This window comes from Carassius auratus, unplaced genomic scaffold (assembly GCF_003368295.1).
Source record: "Carassius auratus strain Wakin unplaced genomic scaffold, ASM336829v1 scaf_tig00216652, whole genome shotgun sequence".
NCBI classification, from domain to species: Eukaryota; Metazoa; Chordata; class Actinopteri; order Cypriniformes; family Cyprinidae; genus Carassius; species Carassius auratus.
Window position 1 is genome coordinate 37501 of NW_020528679.1, and position 27279 is coordinate 64779.

General features: G+C 38.9%; 1 pseudogene; it reads left to right on the forward strand.

Moving 5' to 3' along the window:
- The first annotated feature begins 1773 nt into the window (after window positions 1-1773).
- Window positions 1774-27208, forward strand: LOC113098780 (serine/threonine-protein phosphatase 2B catalytic subunit gamma isoform-like; annotated as a pseudogene).
- The last annotated feature ends 71 nt before the right edge of the window (window positions 27209-27279 follow it).

The following is a 27279-nucleotide window of genomic DNA, read 5'->3' on the forward strand; positions in this document are numbered from 1 at the left end:
GTTCATGCAAAAAAAAAATATATATAATAATCATAGCGCCCTCTCTGTGCAGTAGAATGTCTCCCTCTGCTGATGAAAATTAGCTTCAAAAACTTTCCAAAGAATAGCCTATATCATATTAGCTACATTGGAGATATGCAACTTATCTGTAGACAGTCATCAGAACTTCATATACTGCTATCTTTACCCCTTTAAACGTATTCTACCTTCAAACTAGGACTTTCTTTATTATAAATTGATATTTTAAACATACTTTGTCATATTCATACCCTCGTTATGGCTACCGTGTTTGTTGTTAAATAAACAAAATGATTCACCGTTTTGATTCAGATTTATAGCCTAAAGAAAATAAAAGTTTCGACATAAAGCCTAAATGAGAATATTTCCCCATACTCAGGTGATTAAGGGTTAGTAAGTAAGGGGTTAAATGTTAACTATGTCCTCATTCACTTATAAATGTTGTGTGCGGTGTCTAAACAATAAAAAAAATAATAATAATAACTTTTTAAAATCAGTTTTACTATACATCTTTTACAATAGGACGCTTCCCTATTTGACCACTGGGTGACAATGCTGGATTACTGTTTATTAATTCTCTCCTATTCATAATTATTACCTGCTCCACCCTGTGTGTCGACATAAAGCCTAAATGAGAATATTTCCCCATACTCAGGTGATTAAGGGTTAGTAAGTAAGGGGTTAAATGTTAACTATGTCCTCATTCACTTATAAATGTTGTGTGCGGTGTCTAAACAATAAAAAAAATAATAATAATAACTTTTTAAAATCAGTTTTACTATACATCTTTTACAATAGGACGCTTCCCTATTTGACCACTGGGTGACAATGCTGGATTACTGTTTATTAATTCTCTCCTATTCATAATTATTACCTGCTCCACCCTGTGTGTCTCTATACTGTCTGGATATAAAACAATATACACTTCATCAAGATAAACGGATTATACTAGCGGATAATTGAATAGCGATGCATATAAACGGGTTAGATATGTGCTTAAAACTACACTACCCACAAATATATGTGTGGAACAGATGCCGCCATGTTATAGGAAATCCGTTTGCACTGTGGATTAGAGTTTAATCCGCAAAAAAAGAGTCAGGGCGACTCAGAGGATCAAACAAGAAAGTAGAAAGACAAACCAGCGAGACACAAAATGAGAGCGTTACAATATACACGCACTAGAATACACATTTACCATACATAAGCCACTGAGGTCGCTTGACAAAAACAGGCAACATCTTGTGAAGAGCCTTTTTTATTGTCGCTTGCCGCTCACTCCGCCACCCCTCCTTCATAGAGATACACTCTGAGTCATTTTTTGGATTCGGTTCTTTTGAACAGTTCGTTTTAAAGAACCAGTTCAACGACCGATTTAGTGATTCTTTTACGTCAATACGTATTGCGTCAACTGCGTGGCATATAACATGTTTAGTCATTTGTAAACATATTTCGCAATAAATACTAATTTTTGTTATGAGTTTTAATAAAAATGTTTTAATGTGTCCAGATTGATTGAATTGCCTTACGCATTTGCAGTTATTTTGATTAGGAATAGTTAAAATGTTATTAGAAGATTATTTAAATAAACGCACTCATCAGTTCTTGGCTCATTGTGAACAGGACACGTCCAAAACAGACGGTTCTTGGTTCAGTGAGTCGGTTGACTCGAGAACCGATGCAGTCGTTTTCGTCAACGAACCGTTCAGACAGGAATTACGATCAGGTTCAAACGATTCCCTAAAAAAAGATCCGACACAAGCGAACGATTCTTTCACGAGTCGGACATCGCTACTCCCTCAGAGAAATTGACAGCAGCTGGGTCGCCTGTGTGAGCAAACCCGAAGGACAGACACGGCAGAAAATAAAACTCTGCCGTTTCAGTGGGCTCCCCCTTCCCCTTTCCCCCACCGTTTGAGCGTTCATATCACCAAACCGACCCGGACGAGCGCTCTGACTCCGTTTCCCCGCTCTTACAGCGGAGCGGTCAGGACTTTTCTTCCTCGCGAACTGAGACGTCAGTAGCTTAGCTGAGCTAACAGGCTAACACGACTAGCTGGGTTCAGCTACAAGGAGGAATTACAATTGTTCCACCGAGATACACTGAAGGATGTCGGGGAAGGAGCAGAATAAACAATCCACCACCGATCGGCTCGTCAAAGGTACGTTTTCTATGTGAAACTGTACGTTTTTATTCATTTCGCCTGGTTGTGTGTTAGCTAACCCGCGCTGGTAGCTGATGGGTGACATTCAGTTTATGTGTAATATAAATCTAAGCAAGTCAGGACATCTGTTGTGTTGACTGAGTTTTGGATAACTTAAAAAGTCTAATGAGACATGTTGACGGTTATTTTGACAGGTTGGCTCAGGCTGCACGGGATGAATTGGCATGAATTAAACGATATCAATGAAGTTTTAAGGTCTAGTGTGCAAACATCAGGTCGTAGCAAAGCTGTTATTAGTGAATCAGACCATTATAGGGATATTAGTGGGAATGCATGATACTCAGAGTGGTCTGGATATGCAAAACCACTGGGATTCATGAAACTGAAACTGCCAAAGCTGTCAAGTATAAAAAAATAAACATTTGATTTTGCATTGCAGGTGTTTTTCTGTGTAACTATAGATGCATATATTACTATAGGACTATACTTATATTATCTTAAAACTACAATTTTGTAGTTTTATTTTATATTTAAAAAATTTAAAATAGAAAATGTATGTTTTTGTGTGCATTTAATTTAAAATATGAACTTGAATCAGATTTCGAAATTTGGCTAGCTTTATGCATGTGTATTTCAGAAATCCCATAGGTTGCATTCACCATTGCACAACAATTAATTCACTGTAGTACAATTGCTTTCATCCTCTTTCTTCCTCCTCCTTTAGGGTTTAGGCAACATCAGTGAGAACTGTCACTTCAGCTTTACTCTTTTGTCTGAGGTAGAACTAAACTAATTGAAGTTATCCATGTGATCCCAATTAACATCACACTTCTAATCCTACTTTAGGACTAGAAAAAGGGATTGACCCCTGGGTAGGTGATGAATTTGTTGCATTTAAGCATCAACTCCTTATCAAGGGCTTGTGAGAGGTGAGACAGAGTACTACAACTTATTGGATCATTAGGTCTGTGGCTTCATGGGTATAAAGGCACCCGGGAAACTATGGCTTGTTTTTGATTAAAACTAGTGTGTCCGCTGACATGTATAGTGTGCTCTTTCCTCTCAGTCCCTTATGTGCTGCTGTCAGCCCGCTGTGTTTTGGCTGATCGGGCTCAATTAGACAGTCTCTGTAATGAGCTGATAGCACTGGGCTAGTTCTGCATCCGTAATGACTTGCATCTCCATTCCCAAGTCAGACCATTCAGTTATCTAAATCGCTACAGACAAAAAAAAAACCCTCCTCATTAAAAAGAGCTGACTCTCTTTCTGTCTAGAATCCATCTTCTTCTTTTCTGCAGGAACAGGAGCATTTCAGCTCCAAATTGGTTCCAGGTTTCACTGAATGCCTCCTTTCAGTTTAAGCACTCCAACACCTGGATTTTACGCCACACGTATGCGTAATCGCAGGCTGTCTGAAAAAAGGTTTTTGTGGGATTTGTTTTGTAAGCTACGATGGTCCGACATCTGCATTGAGAGAGGTTTGAACTGGAGAATTATAGTCCGATGTATGGTATATATGCATGCAGTTTATTTCCATAGCGCTTCACACAGTAGAGATTGTTCATAGCAGCTTCACAGTGTTAAACAAGGAAGTAACAGAATCGGTGATGCCAACTTCATCGCATATGGGGCAATTATACAAAAAATCAGGACAGCGGAGAGGGAATATTGTATGATTCAAGTGTTAATTGTAGATTGTTAGCACCTTGAAAGCGCTACTACCCAGTGACCAATCAGTGTCGTGCACCAGCGATCTTCTACCACGTCTGCGATAATTCTGTGTTAGCATATTTTCTGGCTGATGAGAGATGAATTCAGTCGGCTCGAGTGTTAAAAAATGAAAAAAGCTTGTTGAGAGCATGCCGGCCTGTCGTTTCGTCCATTGTGTTTGGAAGGTAAAATGACTAGAGCTTGTTTAAAAGGACTATAAGCTCTGCGAGAATGAACTCCAGCATGATTGAAGTGCTGAGTGGGAGTCGAGGTTCTCGCCAAGGCCGTGTCTTGATGAGTCCTCCCACAGTTAAAGCACGGAGCGTGGGGAATCAAGGATCGCAGCGGCACTTTTCGACTGCACACTCATCAGCCCAGCTGTGCTTGGAACAGTGCGACGGAGGCGGAGGAAAGACGAGGTTAAGTGCCTTTAAAAGCTTTGCTAGACATTTCTACGCAACTCTTTTCTCACTTTCCCCTGCTGAGAACGGCGGACAGTAGGGTGGTTGTTGTGTTGTGCATTTGAACATGGGTCAGCAGTCAGTTGAAGGCTTGAAAGGTTAGCATGAAAGAGCAGTTCAAGCTGGGTTGCTGTCTGTGGCATTTTTTATTAAACATTTTTTTTGGAGGGGGTAACATCAAGACCATGCCAACCCTGAAATCATATCACCATCCAATGTAATTAATCTGGAAATGAGTGCGTTATGCAGCTGATGCTATAAGTTTTGGACACCTGTCAGGTTGATGGTGAATTTGATGTTTTGAACTTTTGGCTTATTTACAGATAGAAACTAGAGCTGTCAGGGTTAGCGTCACCCTGCTTGTGTAATTATTCTGTCCTCATGCATGATTAACGGACCTCAGGCCCCGTCTCTTACCCTTTCACCAAGACTTTTTTTCTCTAGGATCACTCATACCGCCCAAGATAGCTCTCATCATCCTTGCTGAGAACCTCAAAATCCATGTGTTTTCTTACCTAGTGCGTTCTCTAATATCAGCCCCCCAAAAAAACAAAAAACATAAAAAAACAGTTAGTTTGATAAAACCACAGATCAGACTGAACACAGGAAGTTACGCCTTTTCTAGCTTCCTTATTAATATACATGCGGTCTGGTCCAGAAGTCTCTTAAAGGGATAGTCCACACCAAAATTCTGTAATTTAGTGCAACGGTTTTGTCCATACAGTACGAGTCAGTGGGGTCCAAACCAACCACATCAGACCCCATTGAATGATCAAGTAAACTTGGAGACATTTTTTTTTTGCGTTTGGAAAGGTTTAGAATCATATGCAGGTAATCCATGTAAGATTACGAAAACCAACAAATCTATATATGAAGCCATTTAAATCTTTAATGGTTGGACCGCTATGAGGTGAACAAGTGCAAAAGCAGTGGGTGTCTTTTTTATTCTCGAAAGCTGACCTCCTTTTAACTGGGCCTTTATTGAGTTGGGTTTTGACATCATCGAGGGACACAAGTGTAGGACAGTCGCCTCACTGCTGGGTAAATACATATGTTTGGTACTTTGATATAGGGTTGGGTAATGTCTACAAAATTGGCGTCGGACAATGACTGTAGTGAAACATCGTGATGGACGATGACATCGGGGGGAGGGGAGTTAGGGGGTTTGCCCGAAGAGGGAATCCATATTCAGAAGGGCACAGAAAACAAATAATGATTGCTACATTACAGTACATAAAATTTCACATACTACATCGAGTAAGGAGAGATGGCTGAGGACGATGGCGAATGATTTGCAGATCCTTTGACAAAAATCGAATCTTGTAAATTTTTATGGTAAGTACTACCGTTCCATAGTATAAACGGAGTATGTTTGATCGCAAATCTCAAAAGTGAAAGTGAAACTAAAATGCGATCATGCATTCCAAAAGCAGTTTCAGTGCTAGGCATATTAGTGGCTCCCTGATGCCCGCAATTTATAAACACTATAATTACCCAATGATACAGGCCTTACTGCGAGAGAAAAGTATTGAAAATGTATTTTCCTCCCATCTTGTATTTATACCCTTTACGGTTTCTGTAGTAGGCCTACACATCATTTTCTTTCCGAACACTGTATTGGGCAGATTTCAGGGGTGGGGCGGGGGATGGTTGGTCACGAGGCCGGCTCAACATTATGTCTATCATCCATCGCCAATGGACGATGGCATCGTCTATCGGCCCAACCCTACTTTGATAGTAAAATCTCCCTCCTGCCCTTTGGGCTTCATTTTCACATGCAAATGCACCACACTGAGCTATTACACATTTTCGCTGCCGTCAACGTAGAAGGGCGAACTCCACCCTCCAGCCAGATAACAGCCCTGTTACAGCTTTAGTTAAAACAGGCAAATGAGCAGGTGTTCTTCCTTTTTTCTGTCAGGCATGAAAGATTCGTCGTTTTCTCTTCCTTATACTGGCATGCAACAAGAACAACACCCTCTGATGGTTTCTGCCTGAACAGAATCCAAAATCATCATTTTGTAAACCCAAACCGATTCTTTGCTCCTAATTCCACCACTGGAGTCCCTTAAAGGTTCCACGTCATCTGAGCTCGAAGCTTTATTGTGGTCTATCATGCCTTTGGTCCCAGTGCTGAAAGCCATGGCTGTCGGCCATACCCACATTCTTCTGGAGAGCGAGCTTTGCCAAACTGGCCTGTGACCCTGGCGGAGAGGATTGCGACGCCAACAGCTGGCCTTCTACCCCACCCCGACTTCAGGACCTAACTTCCCAACTCCTCTTAGACTAGTTTAAATGTTGTGGAATTCCTGCAACTGAAAATAGCTCGAGGCTCAGGGGGTTGCAGAGCGGTTGTAGCAGGCATTTGTTTGCATGCTGCCCGCCTCAGCGCTCACCCATGCACACAGTGTCTGAATGTAAAATCCCAGCCCCCAGGTTGTTGAGGGTTTATTTAAGCTGTCTTCTCCATGACAGTGAGGGCTTCATGTCTTCTTAACAAGACCTGTGCGTGGTGGTTGGGGGAAGGGACGGACCAGCTGTGGCTATGTGTGTTCTGATAACCCACATAGCTTTGTGGGAGAGTCCCAAATCCTGACCAATAACAGTAACCGTTATTAGCATGCATAAGTTTCACTTTTTAGCTACTGGCTGTCAGCTTGGCATCGCATTTCAGGCAACCTCGTAACTGCGAACTGTGTGTTTTCAGTTACAAAAAAGTGAATTGAGTAATAATGTGTCGTCTTGCAACCATGAGGTTTCACACATCAGTTTACTTTGCCTGTGTTCTGGCAAAGACGTTAAGGTAAACCGGCTGATGTCATTTCGTCAGTTCACTCACACATTCACATGTCATAAGTTAATGAAATTATCTGATAATGAAAACCGTAATGGCACAGTGTACTTGGGTTGCATCGTTTTTAAGGTTTGGGGTGTTCAGAATCTGTCATGCTTAATATTAACCCCTTTGCGTGCAAACATCGCTGACGGCCCCAGTTTATTATTGTTTCACTTTCACAGCACATTAAACATCACTGTCTTACTTCATCTGGACAAACTGTGCATCAATGGAAAGTTTTAAAGACTCAAGCTTCGATATTTGACCAATATTTTGATAAAACATTGTTGCAGTGACAGATATTTAGTGATTTATGTCAGGAGTGCAAAATAATAAATCCGTATTATGCCACATTTTGAATAGAAATTCACAACTCACTCATATTCAGTCACGTCAAGAGCGGTTTATTTGTGTTCACATAGACTCACTGAACAGCGTCAATAAGGATTTATAGACCAAAGATGCATATCTGCGGAGATATATGGATATATTTACTGATGTTTACTTCATATTTCTCCAGACAGAATCGTCATTTCTATTCATTTTCCACGGATTTACTCGATCAGATGATAAACAGCCTCTCCCAGCGATCTCTGTGTGCGTGCAGTAGTCACAGCTCGTGCGGTGTGTGACTCAGACTCTGATTGGGTCTTTCAAACGTCAATCTTAAGAGTTTCATATCTGGACGCCGCCCCATCGTGTCACATGCTTCCTGCACACTTCCTGGTAGTTATCTGGCCAAAACAACACTGAAACACCTCTGTACACACGAAATATGCGAATAATGAACCCGCGATTATGATAGTAAAGCTTGGTATGAGAATTTCTTGAGATCTGGGGCGTTTTTATAAAAAAAATCGAAAATGTACATCGGAAATGCTAACTTGTGCAGCGATGAAAAAGGCTACAAATAACATATTTTTACAACAGTAAACGACCAAATTCCACCCCTGATCGCTAAAGGAAGTTATTATAAACACTCGATCGGGGTTTAAAGTGAGTTTTGAGTAAAAGTGTACTAATAATTTCATAAATTGTCAGATGTAGCTTGATGCTAACGTTAGCACCAATGCTACTAATAGCAGGTGCTTTTCTTCTTCATAATGCATTTTTGTCTCAATAATTCACGTAAGGTCGTAAGAAAATGTTTTGTTGTATTTTTATAGTAAGACTTTTGATAAATAAGGGCTAAATGCAAAGAGAGACTGAAGTGAGATCGCTGCTTTGTTGCTTTGTAAAGCCTGAAAACCACAATCAAGGCTAATAAAGGTGGAATAAAAACAAAAGAATAATGATAAAAGAATAATGCGGATAATGTGTCATACTTGGCGGAGGTGTGAAAGAACCGTTTGGTGAGAACAATACAATCATGATTCAGGCAGTTTTCAACAGTGAAACATACACAAAATACACAGAAGAGTTTACATGTGAGATCTTACAGAGATGACAAGGGCCATAAATCAATCTGATTAGCCTTCTCTAAAAACACACATGACATGGCCTTAGAAAATATTTCATAAAATTCACAGTTTTACAGATTCGATTATGAAATTTTTTATGAAGTCTTGGAAGACTTGTGGCCTTAGCTACACTGTGTTTTCAAACTCATTTCCTACATCAACATTTTTTTAAATACATTTAAAACATATGTTTTTAATATTTTTATTTTTGTTTTTATGTTTGAGCTTATATATCTCTATTATCATAACAGTCTGAGTGATTCTGATTCCTGAACAGTAAACTTTAAAGTGTCAGCTTTGTGAACAAAGGTTGATTATTTATCTAGTCAGAAAGAATCATGAGCAGAAACCTTTTTATTTTGGGTATGTAATTTCGGTCTCCATGCCAAAAAAGGGGGGTTACTAGTAAGGGGTTAAAGATCAGCACACTAAAATAAACAAGGCAGAAGATACTTGTCATGTTGACCTACAAAAAAAATGGGCTAAAAAGAGACTTGGGAGTGGGCTGTCTTTAGCAAATGTTTCGCAACTGTTTAGAACACCTTAGCAACTGTATAACACTTTAGCATCATTGCAGTGAATTTTGCACAGGCAAGCACCAAAAATGTTCAAAACTGCATGTTTTTTTCATTAACTGCTAGTATTAATATCTTGAATGATCAGGCTGGTTTTAGGTTCTGAAATGTCCAAATCTAGTTTGACAGACAAGCTTCGAGTTGCTTGTTATGGGAGCCTGAGAGTGGCATGTTAAGAAACTCTTGGGCTGAGATATTTTTATTTGGAGTAACACCGTAACAAATTTCTCTGCTTTTGGTTCAGCGCTTTTGTCACATGCCATCTGGCTTTGAAATTGTAGAGAAGTTGCGCTTCCTTAACTTGGAGACACCTCGGTCAACAGATGCTGTGATAGACTCCGAGACTTCACCACACTGTTATCGACTGCACGGTCGCGACTGTGAACATGCTGCTTTAAATTTAGACATTTGTTGCGATGCTCTATCTGGTAGTTCCAAATCAATGGGATCTGAATTGCTCTGGCACAAAGCTGTAATCCATTTTGTACAGTCAAAATGGCTAAAACGTGTATAATGTCTTGTTGTATGTACAATATAACCTCTCTGAAGTATGAAATGTTTGCCAGCAGGGTTTCCCTGTGACTAACAAGACTGTAAAAGTGTCTTTCTTTCTCTTTCCTGCAGCAGTGCCGTACCCTCCCACGACGCGGCTCACCTTGAAAGAGCTGTACGAGGACGGCAAGCCCAAGGTGGAGCTTTTGAAGAGCCACCTGGTGAAAGAGGGCCGTCTGGAGGAAGACGCGGCCTTACGCATAATCAACGATGGCGCCAACATCCTCCGCCACGAGAAATGCATGCTGGAAGTGGAGGCCCCCATCACAGGTAGGGTGTTGCACACTTGATGACTCACTGTGTGGCAAACGCTACAAACCTGTCATGATTCTCAACCAGTGTCTACACTCAGGATGTGGTTCTCGCAGGATCTTCGTTACACCTAATGTCGTACAATCACAGAAAAACATGATGCCCTCTGGCGATGTTACTCGCCCACAAGCTTTCTCATAAACTAGAGTTAGTTTACAGCGATATGGTTTCCCTCAAATAGAGGGTTATCTAAGACTAATCAAAGTACCCTCAAGGTTCTGCGGTTACTTGATCGGGCATCTCTGATATCATCCTTAATCTTTAGGTTTAGTTTTGACCCTGACTTAATCCTCAAACCAGCAAGAAGAGCATGATTATTTTGATACAGAGCTAGTCTTCCACAGCAACCCTTAATGTGGTTGTTCGGTAAAGGTCAGAGAAACAGTTGCATCCTAGACTCTCTCTCTCTCTCACACACCCCCACACTTTAATTCCCCAGCAGAGGCCACAGGAAACCCCCAGCACTCGCCATACACTCGAGCAAACACACAAACAGGTGTGTGGATATAAATGGGCACGTCTATCCATATCTTCCCCCTCCCTCGACCCCCACCCCGCACTCTCTCATGTCTTTCGTAACATGCACTAAGTGCATGATAATTGGCTTGCAAGAGAAAACCGAAGAAATTGTGGCATGAATAATTGCGATGGTGTTTCTGCCTAAAACATTTTACCTTGTGGAGGTTTAAGCAGGAATAAGGCTGGTTTGGCCACATCCTGTTTGTGGCGATCACTATTGATGCGTTTCACTCAGCCATTTTGAGTGGACCTAGTATTAGTGCACTTCCTTTTAGTGGTTGTAATATTTGTGCACCTTCAGTTGCTCAAATCTTAAAGGGGTAGTTCACCTAAAAAAGAAAATTCTTTCATTAATTACTTACGCTCATGCCATTCCAGACCCGTAAGACCTTTGTTCATCTTCGGAAGACAGATTCAGATATTTTTGATAAAATCTGAGTTTTCTGACCCTGCGTAGACATGGATGGAGCATGTTCAAGGCACAGAAAGGTAGTAAGGACATTGTTAAAATAGTCCATATGACATCATTTGTTCAACCGTAATTTTAAGAAGCTACGAGAATACTTGTGCGCAAAATATCTTAATTTGTGTTCCAAAGATGAACAGAGTTCTTACAGGTTTGGAACATGAGGGTGAGTAATTAAAGACTTTGAATTAATTAATTTTCATTTTTGGGTGAACTATCCCTTTAAGATTTCTTCTCCCATCTTGAGCTCATTAAGACACGTCCTTGACCTCCTTGCGTGTACTCGATGTCTGATATTTCTTCATTTCTTTCTGCAATGTTCTCCAATGTTTTTGTTTTGGCCACATCCTCTCAGTGATGTCACTGTTTTAGTTGTTTCAACAATTCAAGTGTATGTCTTAACGTGTTTTGTCACTGTCTTCAGTGTGCGGAGATGTCCATGGGCAGTTTTTTGACCTGATGAAGCTCTTTGAGGTGGGGGGTTCCCCGCACAATACACGCTATCTATTTTTGGGAGACTATGTGGATCGAGGCTATTTCAGTATTGAGGTGAGTGTATTCTGTAAAATAGGGTTAAGTGGTAAACATCTGTGTTTCTGTCTTGTAGCATTCCTTTAATTATGCTTATTTAGGCATTTCAAGTTCAATATTTTAAGCTCCCAATATGCATTATACATTAAGATCAGCAGTATCAGTGGCATGCTGTCGATTATCATAGAAAATGATCTCCGATTGCTCCTCAGTTCACAGAAAAAGCATGGACACTTACAATAGAAGTCCATGGAGCAAAAAAAAAAAAAAAAAAAGCTAATTTTCTTGAACGGACAGCATAAATAATTTATATTTTAGTTGCAAACTTAACAGTAATATGACTGGTTTAATTGATCACACAGTGACCTCAAATAGATACCAAGTTTAACTACCCAAATATTTATTTATCCAAAATATAAAGACAAAAATTAATTTGTTTCTGTAAAAAAAAAAAGAATGGTGCATCTCTATCTTGCTACAAAAGCTGTCAATAGAGCCACATTTGTTTTGAATCCAGAACAACTTTATATATATATATATATATATATATATATATATATATATATATATATATATATATATATATATATATATATATGAGGCTAGTTTTGTTTAAATCTGTTTATTGTCTCTATACAAAGTCTTTTAAATCTTCAAGGCCTCTTGAACACATCTTTGCAAAATGAACACATCTTGCTCATTGTAGACACTTGAGACGTTCACATTTAATATAGCTTGGCCCTCAGTGAATGCCATGTGGCAGTGCGAATCAAACAGCCTCTGTTGTAGCAGCATGCATTGTGATGATGCAATCAGCATGTTACCTCTGCCTGTAACACTGTATCATCATTGTAAAGCAGCCACAATGATGAAGCAGATGGCATTAAAGGATTATTGATCCCGCCGTTCTGCAGGCAAGAAAACGTGCTCCTCAACAACAAACTTGATAAAGAAATCTTCTGGTCCAGTTTATCAGCAGGCGTCTTTTATATCATTGGCCTTGATGTCTGATGTCACTCTGAATGGGACAGCAAGTGCAAGTCCTCAAAAAAGCTTCCACCTCTGCACCACGCTTTGGTTGCAAAGTTCAGGGACGGGAGAAATGTCATGGTTAAAAGAAGCGGCGTAAGCGAGCGGACACACCGCTGCTCAATACCATCAAACACAGCTGAGGGTCCGGGGCCCACCAGCCACCTGAGACTCATAGAAAGAGAGTGTGTGTTTCACAACAAAGGCCACTCTGAGTTCCTCCACCCTCCCTGGACATCACAGACCAAAAGCACTGAACTTCAGTCATCCGCCACACCACCTGCTAATGCCCTCTGACTGGGACGCTGCAGTCATCAAACGCTTTCGTAGGTTACACCACCAGACTTTGCTCCACCCTGACACCCAGTGCTGTGTGGAGAACGCTTCGTTTTCAGTGTTTCTTTCAGTGCAGGGCTTGATGAAACTGACAACTGCTGGGCCTCTTTAAAGATGACTGCAACCTAATCGCAGACTGTCTTTCTTGAAAGGATGGAGAAAGAATTGTGTATTCTGCAGATTAACACAGAAATCCTGTTCACTGTTACGCAGCGGTGTTCTGTGGGTAATCTAACCATGTGTGAACTGTAAAGCCTTGCGGTTGTTTAATTGGATCGTGGAGATGAGCTAATGGAGCACACAGAGTGACTGACAGGTTACGATTTGAAGCAAGCATTAATAACTTCAGGCAGGTTAGCTACACCATTTCAGAGCGTGGGGTTGAGAAATGATATCAGAAGTAGATATGTAATGATTAAAATCCTAGTTTTGCTTAACTCGGTAAAGTGTTCTCTGTCTGCTCAGATGTGTTTGTGGTTCAGCATGTTTGGATTGTAAATCAGCTTCAGTTTCTTAAGTTCTTATCTGCCACTTGTAGACTCTAGCTTGCTGCTTCAGGTAAACTTACTGTATACAGTTATTAAAAACAAAATTCTTTTGTTTTTGAGAGAAGTCAAGGCCTCACCAAGGCTGCATTTATTTGTCCAATAAATTGTTAACCGCAAATACCTTAAATATTGTAAAATGAAATTTATTCCTGTGATGCAAAGCAGAATTTTCAGCATCGTTACTACAGTCTCAAGGGTCACATGATCCTTCAGAGTCATTCTAATATTCTGGTTTCTTATTAGCAGTGTTAAAAACGGCTGTGCTTCTCAATATTTTTGTGGAAACCATGATTCTTTTAAAAGAAAGTTCGAAAGAACAGCATTTCTTTGGAATCTGTTGTAACATTATGAATATATTTCCTCTAACTTTTGAGCAAATTCATGCATTATTGCATAGAAGTATTCATTTAAAAAAATAAATAAATAAAGCTCTCTTGACGTCAATGTGTATGTCAAGGATTTTTTTTATTACTCAAATTTTTTTTTTAGCAATATTATATATATATATATATATATATATATATATATATATATATATATATATATATATATATATATATATATATATATATATATATATAAAATATTTTTATTTATTTTTTTTAATTTACGGCTATAACAGCTGCCTGCTTCCACCATATATATATGTGTGTGTGTATGTATATATAGATAGATGGATAGATGGATAGATAGATAGATTAGATATAGATATTTATAGATATATAATATATATTTATAGATACAAAAACAATTGCATCCACTTCACTTTCACTTTTGTGTAAAAATTTCTAAATTTCTTTGAAAAAAAGTTTATTGATATGACCATTTGAACTGGAAGAATAAGTTAATTCCCAATTCGACAGTGTGCTCTCTTAAACCGCCACAGTGGCAAATGAAGTCAGTCATTCAAGTATTCTCTGCATGAAGAAAAATTGCATACCATATATCCTATTGTGTTATACGATGATTTTCATTTTTCGGTGATCTATTTCTTTAATAAAACATCAGGAGTAATGGAGGTATAATCCTCTTAAACCATGAACCTGCTGTGTCGTGGCCTTCCAGCATATTAGTTTGAGCCGAATCAGAACGCTAATGACTGTGTTCAGCAGCCTTGTGTTTGTTTAGGCTTGACTGAACATATTTTTCCATTTCTACTTGGATATTCGTTTCTTTAACACATGCTCCATACTGACACTTAGCACTGGGTGATTGCAACTATCTTATGTGTGAACTGCATATGTTACTATTCAATATACTCCAGATTAAAATGTCACCAATGTACAAGAGAGACCTAGCCTGCAGGATGTCTATTCTAGTGCTTCGAAAACGACTCTGACCACACTGAGAAAAATCGGTTTCAAAGTTTCGGTGACCTGGATTTTCATTATTTGAGCTCTAGGAATTGATATGCATGCACACACAAAAAACTGAAGTATGAGCGCCATTGTGCGAAACGGAATAGGGATATATGATAACATTGCTATTGTGTGTGGTGTTTTTGTGACATGCTTTTTCTGTTTGCATCTGCAGTGTGTGCTCTATCTGTGGGCCCTGAAGATCAACCACCCGACCACCCTCTTCCTCCTCAGAGGCAACCACGAGTGTCGGCATCTCACGGAGTACTTCACCTTTAAACAAGAATGTAAGCTCAGCTCTTTAGAAACTCGGAGCGGGTGTGTGTGTAAACGTTATCAAGAGAATGAAATGAGATTTTGCCACATCCTATCATTCAAGTCTGTCATGGCAATTTTTTCCCCATTACCATCGTGACATCCCGAGAGAGAGATGGTGTCAGGGGAGTATTGGATGCTGGGCCACAGGCTCAGAGCTCAATCACATCCCTCAGCGCTCGTCAGGGCTCTTCACTCCCCACTTAGATTTACATCGGGCCAGTCATGACAGACGCTGACAGCTAACTGAAACCCGCACATCGAGCGGTTGCCTGCTTTCCCCCAGCAGCTGATGATCAGCAGACCCACACAGAGGCTTTGCAAAATTGCAACACCCTTCATTCAGCAAGTTGTATAAATCCCTCGTCGACTTAGGTGTTTATTAAATATTTTGGCTAATGTAACTTTGCTTCCAGCTGTCACTATGTAGTTTTCTCAGCCCTCGTTTTTACAATGTTACATTTTACTATGATTAAAGTGTGTGGGTTATTATCACTGTTATTATTTAATCCTTTTTTTTTTTTCTTTGGACAGTTTATATTAAACCATATCAGTTTTTATCATAGCTAATACAATAAAAAAGTAATTAGAAATTGGCTCTTATTTGTAGTCTTCAATTTGCACAATGCTTGGAGGAAAACTTCAAAATCATGATTTTGATTTTTGTAGTTAGAATTTTTTTTAAAATCGTTCAAAACAGATTCATTCAGAAAATAGACACTGCTGTGTTGCTCAGATGCACAACAGTTCTGCTGTGGCTTTAGGTAATATTTTAATTTGCAAAATTGTATAAAAACACACAATATTGAGTTTAAAATATAACACAATTTTAAATAATTTACTGAACTGTTGTATTAAATCACATTTGCACTTGTTCTTCATGAGAAAAACAGTACTCGTGTGAAATTGCTCTCGCTGTTGGTGTGGTATCGCTTACCATATGATACAAATATGATACAAACTCATACAGGGGTATTTTTTGCCCCAATATGTAGAATTTTAGGGCATAACTGCCTTTACAGAGTTGTTGCTCAATCAAATACAGTTTGATCGATTATCAAATGAATCGTTAGTTGCAGACCTGATAGGTAACAAAACCTTGACCTTCAATTCATGTCAACAAAACCACCAAAAACTCTCCAATGAAAACTCCCTAATTTAGCCAATCAGGAACCACCCAGTGGCCTAGTTCGAGGCTGGCTGTTTCTTCATCCAGCTAATCAAAGGGCCTTTGATAATGATGTGCTACTTCACCACTTGCTGGCTCATTGCCGTGTTGTTCTTTGCTCATCACGAGGAAGCCTGTTTCTCATCTGTCAGTGCTGCTGTTTACAATACGCAGCACAGCTGGCCCATTCTAAAATGTCAGGATTTAACGGCGGTATGCGGCCCATGTTCCTCATGTAACGTGTGTCTGGCCTCAGCCTCCTTTAATCAACCTCCCGCCGCGCTGCTTTCCTCAGTTCATCCCAATTAGCACGCGGGTCTGCTGCAACATCACCTAACAAGGCATGCAACATCCTCCTCCTCCTCCTCCATCTATTCCGTCAGCCTTGGAAAGTTGGCAAGCTTCAGTCTGCCCTCACCCACCCAGCATTACTGTGATATGTCATTCGGACGGTGTGACAGCCTTGGCTTAAAAAGCTCATTCACTCCGCTTGCTCCTGTTTGGAGATACATGGGTGTTTTTATTGTGGTTCTCTCATCGCAGGCAAGATTAAGTACTCGGAGCGTGTGTATGATGCCTGCATGGATGCCTTTGACTGCCTTCCTCTGGCTGCTCTGCTCAACCAGCAGTTCCTGTGTGTTCACGGAGGCCTGTCCCCTGAGATCACCTGCCTTGATGACATCCGGAAAGTAAGAAAGATGTGGGGCTGTTGTATTGTGTGTGTGTGTGTGTGTGTGTCATACTCATGGTAGGACAGTATTGGAAGGTGCAAAATTTGTTATGAAGGTGATGCTTGTTTCACTGTTGTGATGATTCTTTAAAGGGGATGAATTTAGACATGCAACTTTTCATAGGGAGTTGTACCACGAAACGAGCAAGATGTCAACATGCTGAAACCCTCTCTGAGAAGTTGCATCTTTAAACTGATCTACTTTTAAAGCACTGCAGCTAAGAATATTCAAGCTAAAAAAAGAGAGATGTAAAATCTCTATAAACTCACTATTCTACTTCACCATTCGAAATGATCAACTATCAACCATCCTGAGCCATTCCAATTATTATTATTTAATACATATATAAACACATTTATTATAGTAATGATTTATATAAATATTATGATCTACATAAATGGTATTAACAAAAATAATAAAAATAAATAAATTCTTAATTTTTATTTTTTTATTTAAAATTATTACTTATTACTATATTAGAAAAAAGATGTTGAGCCTACCTATTTATTTTCTTATTATTAGATTGAAATTGAAACGCCTCAGTTGTTGATGATAATATTTATTTATTTATTTATTTTATTATTATTATTATTTTTTATTTTTTATTTTTTCATATATTAATTAAATGTATGCATTATTTTCAGGGTTTTGGAAAGTTACTTTTAAAAGTAATGCATTACAATATTGCATTACTCCCTAAAAAAATAACTAATTATGTTACTTGGTTACTTTTTATGGAAAGTAATGCGTTACTTTCATGTTACTTTTTAAATATAAGCAGGGCTTCATTGTTATTTAATATAAGTTCTATTTATAGCGAATATAAAAACCTTTTCACACCAAAAAGTGTAATGAATAAACCTCAGGTTGAAGGAAAAGTAAATTCACGTCTGTACAGTAGAACACAAGAGAAGAAGGTTCAACACTCTTCAGCAATAAAAAACAATGAAGCACAATTGTCAGTTTATCTAAAGTCATTTTTGCTCATTAGTATGGTTGAACTGGATCCTCAAAGGTCAGCAGCAAAGACATTAGTTAATAAAATGAGATTAGATACATTTGAGTTATTTAACATTTAATTCTTGCAGGTTTGCATCTTATTCTGAGTTTGCATTTCACAGTTTAATAAATTTAGAAGAATATGAATCCGTTTTTTTTTTTTTTTTTTGAGTGGGATAAATTCATTCACATTTAGTCTAGACCTACAGCGTGTTCACACAGCACACACAGCGCGTCTGTACTTCCAATTTCTCCCAATATGGGGACAGGAGAATTGTCAGTCAATAAATGGGAAAACAAAGTAACTGGCGTTACTTTTTTGAAAAAGTAACTTTTTTTGAAAAAGTAACTACGATATTCCATTGTAAATTACAAGGTAATGCGTTACTTTACTAGTTATTTGACAAAAGTAATCCGATTACATGACTTGCGTTACTTGTAAAACCACAACTTTAAAGACCTTTTGTGTAAGAATAAGTTTCAATATAATTTAAAAACTACACTTTTTTTTTTTTTTTTGCCTGGAAGACCTATTGTTTCATATCGTCATGTGACCACAAAAATATCGAGGCAGTTTTGCTATCGCGATACCACGAAATTGATAATATTGTTACATCTCTAGTATAAACACAAATTTAGTTAAAACCCTTTTTGGTATATTTGTTAAAAAAATCCTTAGATTTCGTTATTTCCTTATTAATACGTGCTTTTATAAGATGATGGTTTGCTCAGTGCTTTTAATAATTACTTGACGTTATTAAAAATGTGTCACTGATTTGTACATTTTAAGCAAATGCACACAGATTGAATGTGTTTTGTTGTGGTGATGGATAAGATGGTGCTGCTGAACAGAAATGCAGGGTTTTTGAGTTCTGATTGTCTGTTTTGCACTGTTGTGCTGCAGTTAGACCGGTTTAAAGAGCCTCCAGCTTTCGGGCCGATGTGCGACCTGCTTTGGTCTGACCCTGGCGAGGAATACGGCAGTGAAAAGAGCTCGGAGCACTTTTGTCACAACAGTGTGAGAGGATGTTCCTATTTCTACAGGTACTCCAGCTGACAGTCTGCCCACATGCACATTTGTTTGAAAGCTGCCTACACAATCCCCGTTCACAGTCGCACCTCTCAGTGTTAGTCATGCCGTTCTGACTGATGGACTGCTGGAATCGCTAATTACACCTCTTTCTCTGTCTTTAACAGTTACCCTGCAGTATGTGACTTTCTGATGAATAATAACTTGTTGTCAGTTATAAGAGCACATGAAGCCCAAGACGCAGGGTGAGTTTATTGCTCACCACACTCATAAAGCTCTGAACTGAATGCAAACAGCTCTTACTGACAGTGTCACTGACCCCCTTAGGTATCGAATGTACAGAAAAAGTCAGACGACAGGCTTCCCCTCTTTAATCACAATCTTCTCTGCACCAAACTACTTAGATGTGTATAACAATAAAGGTAAGAGCTCTTAAGACCGTTTTGAGCCAGTGCCATTGTGCTGAGCTGTTTAATTTGTGCCCTTGTGCAATAAATTCATGCAGTCCAGATATACATGGCTAATTTATTTACAATTTAAAGTCTCTCAGGATTTATGACTCTTTATTAATTTTTTTTTCTTTAACCCATCAAGCTGCTGTGTTGAAATACGAGAACAATGTCATGAACATCCGGCAGTTCAATTGCTCTCCTCACCCGTACTGGCTGCCCAACTTCATGGATGTGTTCACGTGGTCACTGCCCTTCGTCGGGGAGAAAGGTAAAGAGCACATGGGAAGGCCATCATCCTTTTTTTTTTAATTTTTTGTATCTATTTTTTTCGTTGATTTTGACATCAGAAATGCATTTGCAAAAATTATAGGATGTGGTTTTAGAAATTAGTTTTACTGTGCATCAATTCTGATGGTTTATTGATTCTCTGGGAAACGTTCAGACAAATTGTCTGGATGAAGTAACCAAATGCATATCTGTACTCCAATTTTAATATCACCCCATCGTCAGCCTGTGAGATCGCGGATACACGATATTACCATGCAAATTTATTAAATTATTGACTTGGTTTCTCTGCCTGAAAGTGAAGCAACTCCAGCGTTCAGTTATTCAAAAAGCATCTAGAGAAAACGAGCAAAGAACATCATCACACTAAAAAACATTAAAACACTCCCGTTATAATCCGTGAATCTACACTGTATGATGAATAAATCTCTTATACTTGCATCACCCGAGCATCTGCACTGTTCATTCGGCGAGTGCACGATACTTCATCTGAACGCCTCTGATTGGCCATTGCATTCATAAACTCAGCATAATAGTGGGATTGGTTATAACAAACAATACTGTGAAAATGCAAAAAAAAATAAAAAAAATAAGCCCTAATATTAATTGGATGGTATACTAGACTATTAATAATAATCATCTTGCGATCATCAAAGGCATCAGCCACAGGCAATATCTCTGACTATTATTAATACTCAAAATAATCGTCTATTGGCACAACCCTCATCTTTACATAATGACCATATGTTGAAAACTATGTTGCATGTGATTTAAAGCCTAAGCATGTAATTAATGGTAGAAGTATGGTGTTTAAAGAGCGTATGTTAAAGCTGGCCTTCTCTCATGTGCTCTCAGTAACAGAGATGCTGGTCAACGTGTTAAGCATCTGCTCAGATGATGAGCTGATGTCTGAGGGAGACGACACATGCGAAGGTAAGAGCTTGGAAAGTTTCCTCTCGTGGATGGGTCTGTGTTTTGCGCTTTTGTTTCATCGTGGCTTTTTTTTAAACCCCAAATAAATTCAGTTGAGCGCCACTGTTGTCTTATAGAGGTTGAGGATACAAGCAAAAACTTACACTACCGTTCAAACTTTTGGGGTTGGTATGAAGTCTCTTAGTTAAGTTTAGGTTTTGGGTCGGATTAAGGATGTAGAATGTGGTCATGCAAAATAATGTGCTAATAAACAGCCAGGGCGTTAATTATTGACATGCTAGTAAACTACTAGTTAATAGTGGGAATTGACCCCTATACCAAAGTGTCACCAGTTTTTAATTTCCCATTCAGGACCTTCAATAATACACATTTACTTCAATTAAAATGTAAGAAGTGTGCTCCGTTAACCTCATCACTTAAAAGTCTGCTTTCTTTGATTTCTCTTGTCTTCGCATCATGGATTTCAGCTCTGTTAAATATCCCAGAATGCCTCTTTTCTCATCAAATAATAGTTCTCTGATTAGTGTGTAACAGTCCTCCGTGCATAACCCATATATTTCTATTTAGGACACTATATTCTTGTGTGCATGTTGCTTTAAATACGAACTCAGCATTAATTGTGTGATTTTTTTAAATGGGCTTCCTGCTCTATTATGAAGATATAAAACTGCAGAGAAAGGATGTACATAAACAGTGCTTGTTTTATACTTCATCAATGCCTTCAAAGCATGCTCTTTTTGCTGTGAAGTTATCAGTGAATCAAATATATTGCTAACCTTCTACCTAGACATGCATTGCCCTTAGCGGCTAAGCTGAGACAACCTGTGTCTCCATTCGTTCACTTCATTAATTTAACATTAATTCCTGCTCTTAACACGAGAGCTGTGAAGTACAGTGATGCCTCTTCTGCTGTAATGAAACCAGATGAACCCGTTCTGAACACCCACCCCCCACCACCCCACATCTGAGGAGCTGTCATGAAGGAATACAGTGTCCCATTTACTGTTCTTGATGCCCATTTGATTTGTCCTTCTTTTTTTTGAATGGTGCATAATTTTAACTTGGCCTGACATACTTCCTCTGTGAGCCTTTGAGTTTTGAAATGGGGTTTATTTATTTCTTATGGGAGTTCAGGATGTAATGGCTCATTTGATCTGCAGTACGTTTGACTCTTGCCATCAGATAGGACTAGTGTGCAGATAGGGATGTCGATTAAAGTAGTTCACAGAATGTGCAAGGTTTCAAGTTGACAGATATAGACAGCAAAATGATTGCCATAAATAAAATCTCTGTCCCTCCCCATTTGTGCATGTTTGTGGCAGGTGGCACCCCGGCAGTCCGCAAGGAGGTGATCCGAAATAAGATTCGTGCCATTGGCAAGATGGCCAGAGTGTTTTCTGTTCTTAGGTGAATATACACACTTAGCGTACAAATCCCTCATGGCCAAGGATTTTACACACCCACACACACACCCACACACGCACACTCTGTTCTGAACATCTGAGATGTGGCCCTGTTCTTTAAAAGCAAAGCAACAGTATTTGATACAAGTGGTATCAGAAAGAGAGGTTTATAAAATATGAATATTACATACCAGGTAGATCTGTCTGTCTTTCTCTCTCTATCTTCTTATATGTATTATTTTTGTAATGTGTAAATATAATACATATGGCACATATATATATATATATATATATATGTATATATGTATATGATTTATTTATTTATTTAAAAAATGCAAGGTCAATAAGTCTTAATAAAATATCAGATAATTTGACTTTTTTTATTACGAGATACGATTAGTTCAGGTCATAATTTTCCATGGTGCATCTCCCCAAAACTCTTAGTTTTTTAAAAAGGCAGTTATTATTTATATTTGTTTTATTAAATGTATGCATTAAGCAGACGCTTTTATCCAAAGCGATATACAGTGCATTCAGGCTATCAATTTTTACATATCATTTGTTCCCGGGGAATCGAACCCCCAACCTTGAGCTTGATAGCGCAATGCTCTACCAATTGAGCTACAGGAACACTATTAAAAGATTTTCCATGGACACATTTCTTTTCATTATTTGTTTGACATAAATGCAGAAAGTCAACTTAAAACATGATGTTCTTGAAAATATTCATCAGGACACTTTATTTGAAGCCAAATGGTAGCTGATTTTGTATCCCTTAACCGTGTGTGGGTGTTTTTTCAGAGAGGAGAACGAGAGTGTGTTGCAGTTAAAGGGCTTGACCCCCACTGGGACGTTGCCTGTGGGTGTGCTGTCAGGAGGCAGACAGACCCTACAGAGCGGTAAGTCTTGCTCCCGGCATCATTGAGCTGTCGCTGCGGTAGTGTGGAGGCTGATACCTGCTCTCCACCGACCCCCTGCTACTGTTACACTCTTTCTTTCTAAGTTCTCTCTCTCCGTCTCAGTCACTCTCTCTCTCACTCTCACTCGCTCTCTCTCTCTCCCTTGCCTGGCAGCTCTGCCTCTCTCACCGTGCAGCACACCCATCATTGACTTGATCGAAAGTGATATCGTTTAAAAGGGGGAGATTTTACAAGGGTTTGGTCATGAAGGGGATTTCAGGCAACACGCTTCAGATTTCCTGTCCCGACAGGGACCTGAAAAACTTCCAAGCACTGCTGAGATCGTAGTGAGTGCCAAGGATCTGCTGCCGGGTGATGCTTTCACAGTGAGAGGGGCTCCTGTGAGCTTATGACTATGACGCAATATGACCCAATTTAGCTAGCGCCTGTCTGTGTGCCATGCTTCCTCTCCCTGCCTTCACTGTAAAAACTCATCAGCCTGCTGCCCTCCTACTAACAACCACATTAACATGGTCAGGTTTGTTTTTGATTCAAGTTGGTGCTCAAAAATTTGGTATACAATAACCTACTGCGCATACTAGGGGTTGGGGATTTGAACAAACCACTAACCCTAAAGGTGCAGTCAATCGAAATTTCAGCAAAAAAGGCCCATGTTCTGTTGACAAAAGTGTAGCGATGTTTGAAGTATTTCACTGAAGTCACTTTTACGCCATGAAGCTTTCTGTTGGTCAGCATGGTGAAATCTGCTTGAATTATTTTGCTCTCACATGAAACGTCTGATCTTGTGGATTCCTATTTAACTAACTGGGTTCCAAATTTCTCCAAGCAACAGTAAATGTGACTTGCACCTTAACTGGAATACAATTTGTGTTGAAAGATCTCAAAATTGTGCTATCATTTTTCAGAGTGGACTGGCTTTAATGTTTAATTAACACAAAAATGAAAATTGTGGTTCTTTCTGATCCTGCATAGACAGCAACGCAACTGACATGTTCAAGGTCCAGTAGTAAGGACATTGTCAAAATAGTCCATGTGACATCAGTAGTTCCACTGTAATTTTATGAAGCTACGAGAACACTTTTTGTGTCATTCTACAGGTGTAAAGTATTCTATTAGAACCACTGATGTAACAAGGACTATTTTAATGATGTCCTTACTCCATTTCTTGACTTTGAATGTGGTAGTTTCATTGCTGTCTATGCAGGTTCAGAAAGCTCTAGGATTTCATCAAAAAATATCTTCATTTTTGTTCTGAAGATGAATGAAGGTCATTTTTTTTTCTTTTTTGGTGAACTAACCCTTTAAGATTTTCAAGTTCTATTTAAAGTATGAATTTTATTTTATTTTTATTTTTTTTGCCAGGGCAAAGTCAACCAGAATGTCCTAGAAACTGCATAGCAATGTGTGAAATTTATGGGCGTGTGGGATCAGAAAATGACACAAGCTGCACTTTTGCTAAACGTGTCTGAGTATTATACTCCTATGCAACTCTTAGACCACCGTTCTGACAAAACCAGTTTTTTGAGCAGCAAGTCCTCATATCAGAATAATTTCTGAAGGATCTGGAGGAATGATGCTGGAAATCTAGCTATGCTTCAGAGGAATACATGAAAATACTGCCTTGAACCAAAGAGACTTTAAAATGTATTAATGGAAAATGCAGTTCCAAGGGAATTTTCATACTTGGCAATCTATGGCATTAACATTTTTTGGAAAGCCCAGCTGTTAAGGTCATATGTCAAGACACAGTGAACTACAAGGCAGTCTTATGACTGTAATGTGTTGGTGGTTCACTGGGGGAGGGATGTAAATAAAAGGACTCTACTGTAACAACACATCGCTCAAAACTGTCTTGCCTCTCATCTTCCTGTGAAGGCCACAAATAAACTGTCATCGCATACAAGTTTTTTTTTTTTTTTTTTTTTACGGCGAAAGCCTTTCCTTGTTTGGCTATTGTATACCTTAAGCTTTAAAAATAGACTAGATCCATGTCAAGAGTAGTTCAGAAGGCGCCGCATCTCAGATTCAAAAGCACTGGTTCTCAAAAACAAACCTGACCAAGAAAAAAACGAGTCTTGAAATCTGTTTATGTTCTGGATGTAGCAACTAAACTAACTTCTCAGGTTTCTTCCTGTGTGGCATGTGAAGCATTCGGGCTGGTGTTGGGAGGGAAGATGAATGAATAGGAAACGGGGAGGGGGTTTGAATGGACTTGTGATTGCATTGATAACTTGACTCACTTTCTTTCCCCGTTCGTTTTGGGCATGGCACTACTACTCATGCTTACACAGCCACCGTAGAAGCAGAGGAAGCACGAGGTATGCAAGACATCTGTGAGAACTTCTCAGTGTTGTCTGTCTGTTACCCTCCCCCTTGGATAAACTGTCTGTCCTTCGTGTGCATTTCGTCCCTTTGTAGTCGCCCGATGTCATTTAGTATTTATTTGTATGTAGTTCACGTGCTTGTTGCGTTTAAAGTTAGCCACGTTTGCATGTTGAGATGTTTGTTTGTTTGTTTGTTTGTTCAGTTTGCATTGAAAGTAAAGTGTGAGATTTCTGCGCCACTAAACAGATAACAAATTCAACCTGCAACAACATTCGCAAAACAATTTGCATAATGTGACTTGTTAAAGTAAATACAATTTTAAAATGATAGTTGACCAAAATATGAAATTCACTGACCCTCATCATGTATAACTTTCTTCTGTGGAGCATCAAAATTATTGAAGAGTTTATTTGCAATCACTCAAAATTCAGTTTTCAAAAATCATGTTTTTTATTATGTTTTTGTTTTGTGTTAATCGGTTGAGTTATCGTTTAACCATTTTTTAAAAATGTCTTTAAAAAAAAAAATTTTGGACTTTACTCGCTTGCGTTGTTTGGAAAAAAAATAGTTTTTAAAATTACTTTTTGTGTTCCACATGAGAAAGTCATGTACCAGCTGTACAAGTTTGAAATGAGTCAAGGGTGAGTAAATGATAATAGTTTCATTTTTTGGGTGAAACTATTCCTAATAACGCTTGATAAACCGGTAGATTTGGCTTTTGAAATAGGACTGTTTCAGAAAGTCTCGCAATCGTGAACGTCCTCAGTCACAGCTGTTTTAAAGTGGGGTGCGAGCAGACCACAGCATGAGACTGAATCTTTGTTTTTATCAGTTTCACTTCCTGGACCAAAAAGCACACAAATAAACTCTGATCTAGGCCTGTTTTTGCCTTTAATGTCAAGCTTGACGTGGGTACATAAGCATTTCTGGTTAATGTTATCGAAGCTAATCAAGCTTTACTGTAGTTCTCTTTTCTTATCGCAGCTGGTGATTGGCTGACTGGTATATTTAGCTGATATTTCATCAGTCTTTTTTGGGTGCTCTTTTGGGGATGAACAGCCCTCTGTAGTCATGCTACTTTTAGTGACTGGAAAATGTTGTGTCTAATAAGTTAATGTTGGGATGTGGGACTTGCTTGATTTGGGGGTAGGGGGGCATTATTTTTTTTTTTTTTAAATGAAGCTCCAACTTTTCTGTGCTTTTGTTTTTGATTTAGATATCATTATTACTATATAATGAAATTAAAGCCATACCAATAAACACCCAAAACAAAACCGAACATGCTGTCTTACTCCAAAAGCATTGCGTTAACTAACGTCCTGCTTCCATACTTCCAGCCATCCAAGGCTTCAACCCTCAACACAAGATCCAAAGCTTCGAGGAAGCACGCGGACTGGACCGGATATAAACGAGCGAATGCCTCCGCGCAAGGACAGCATGCAGCCAGACGGCACTGCCAACTCCATCAACGCAGCCAATTCCCCCGACAAGAATGGCACCAACGCACAGGCGTAGTAACCCAGCAGCTACCTAGCGCTCTCCCTCATCCTTTCCTTTCTGTCTCTCATATTTTTTTTTCTGTCTCTCCCTCTGTTTTCCTCTCATTCTCTCTCTTTTTGGTAGAGGTGATGCCCCCTACATGCAAAACTCTCCAGGACCATTTCGGGGAGAATCGCACAATACCATGAAGAGGGCATAATGAGAAACAAACCATGGTTCTTATTTATTTATTGATATAGATGATAAGAAATTTAAGATCTGTAATGGTGGGAAAATTTGAGATGAATGAATACGTACAGGATGAATATTACATGTATATAAAATACAGAATATATATATAGA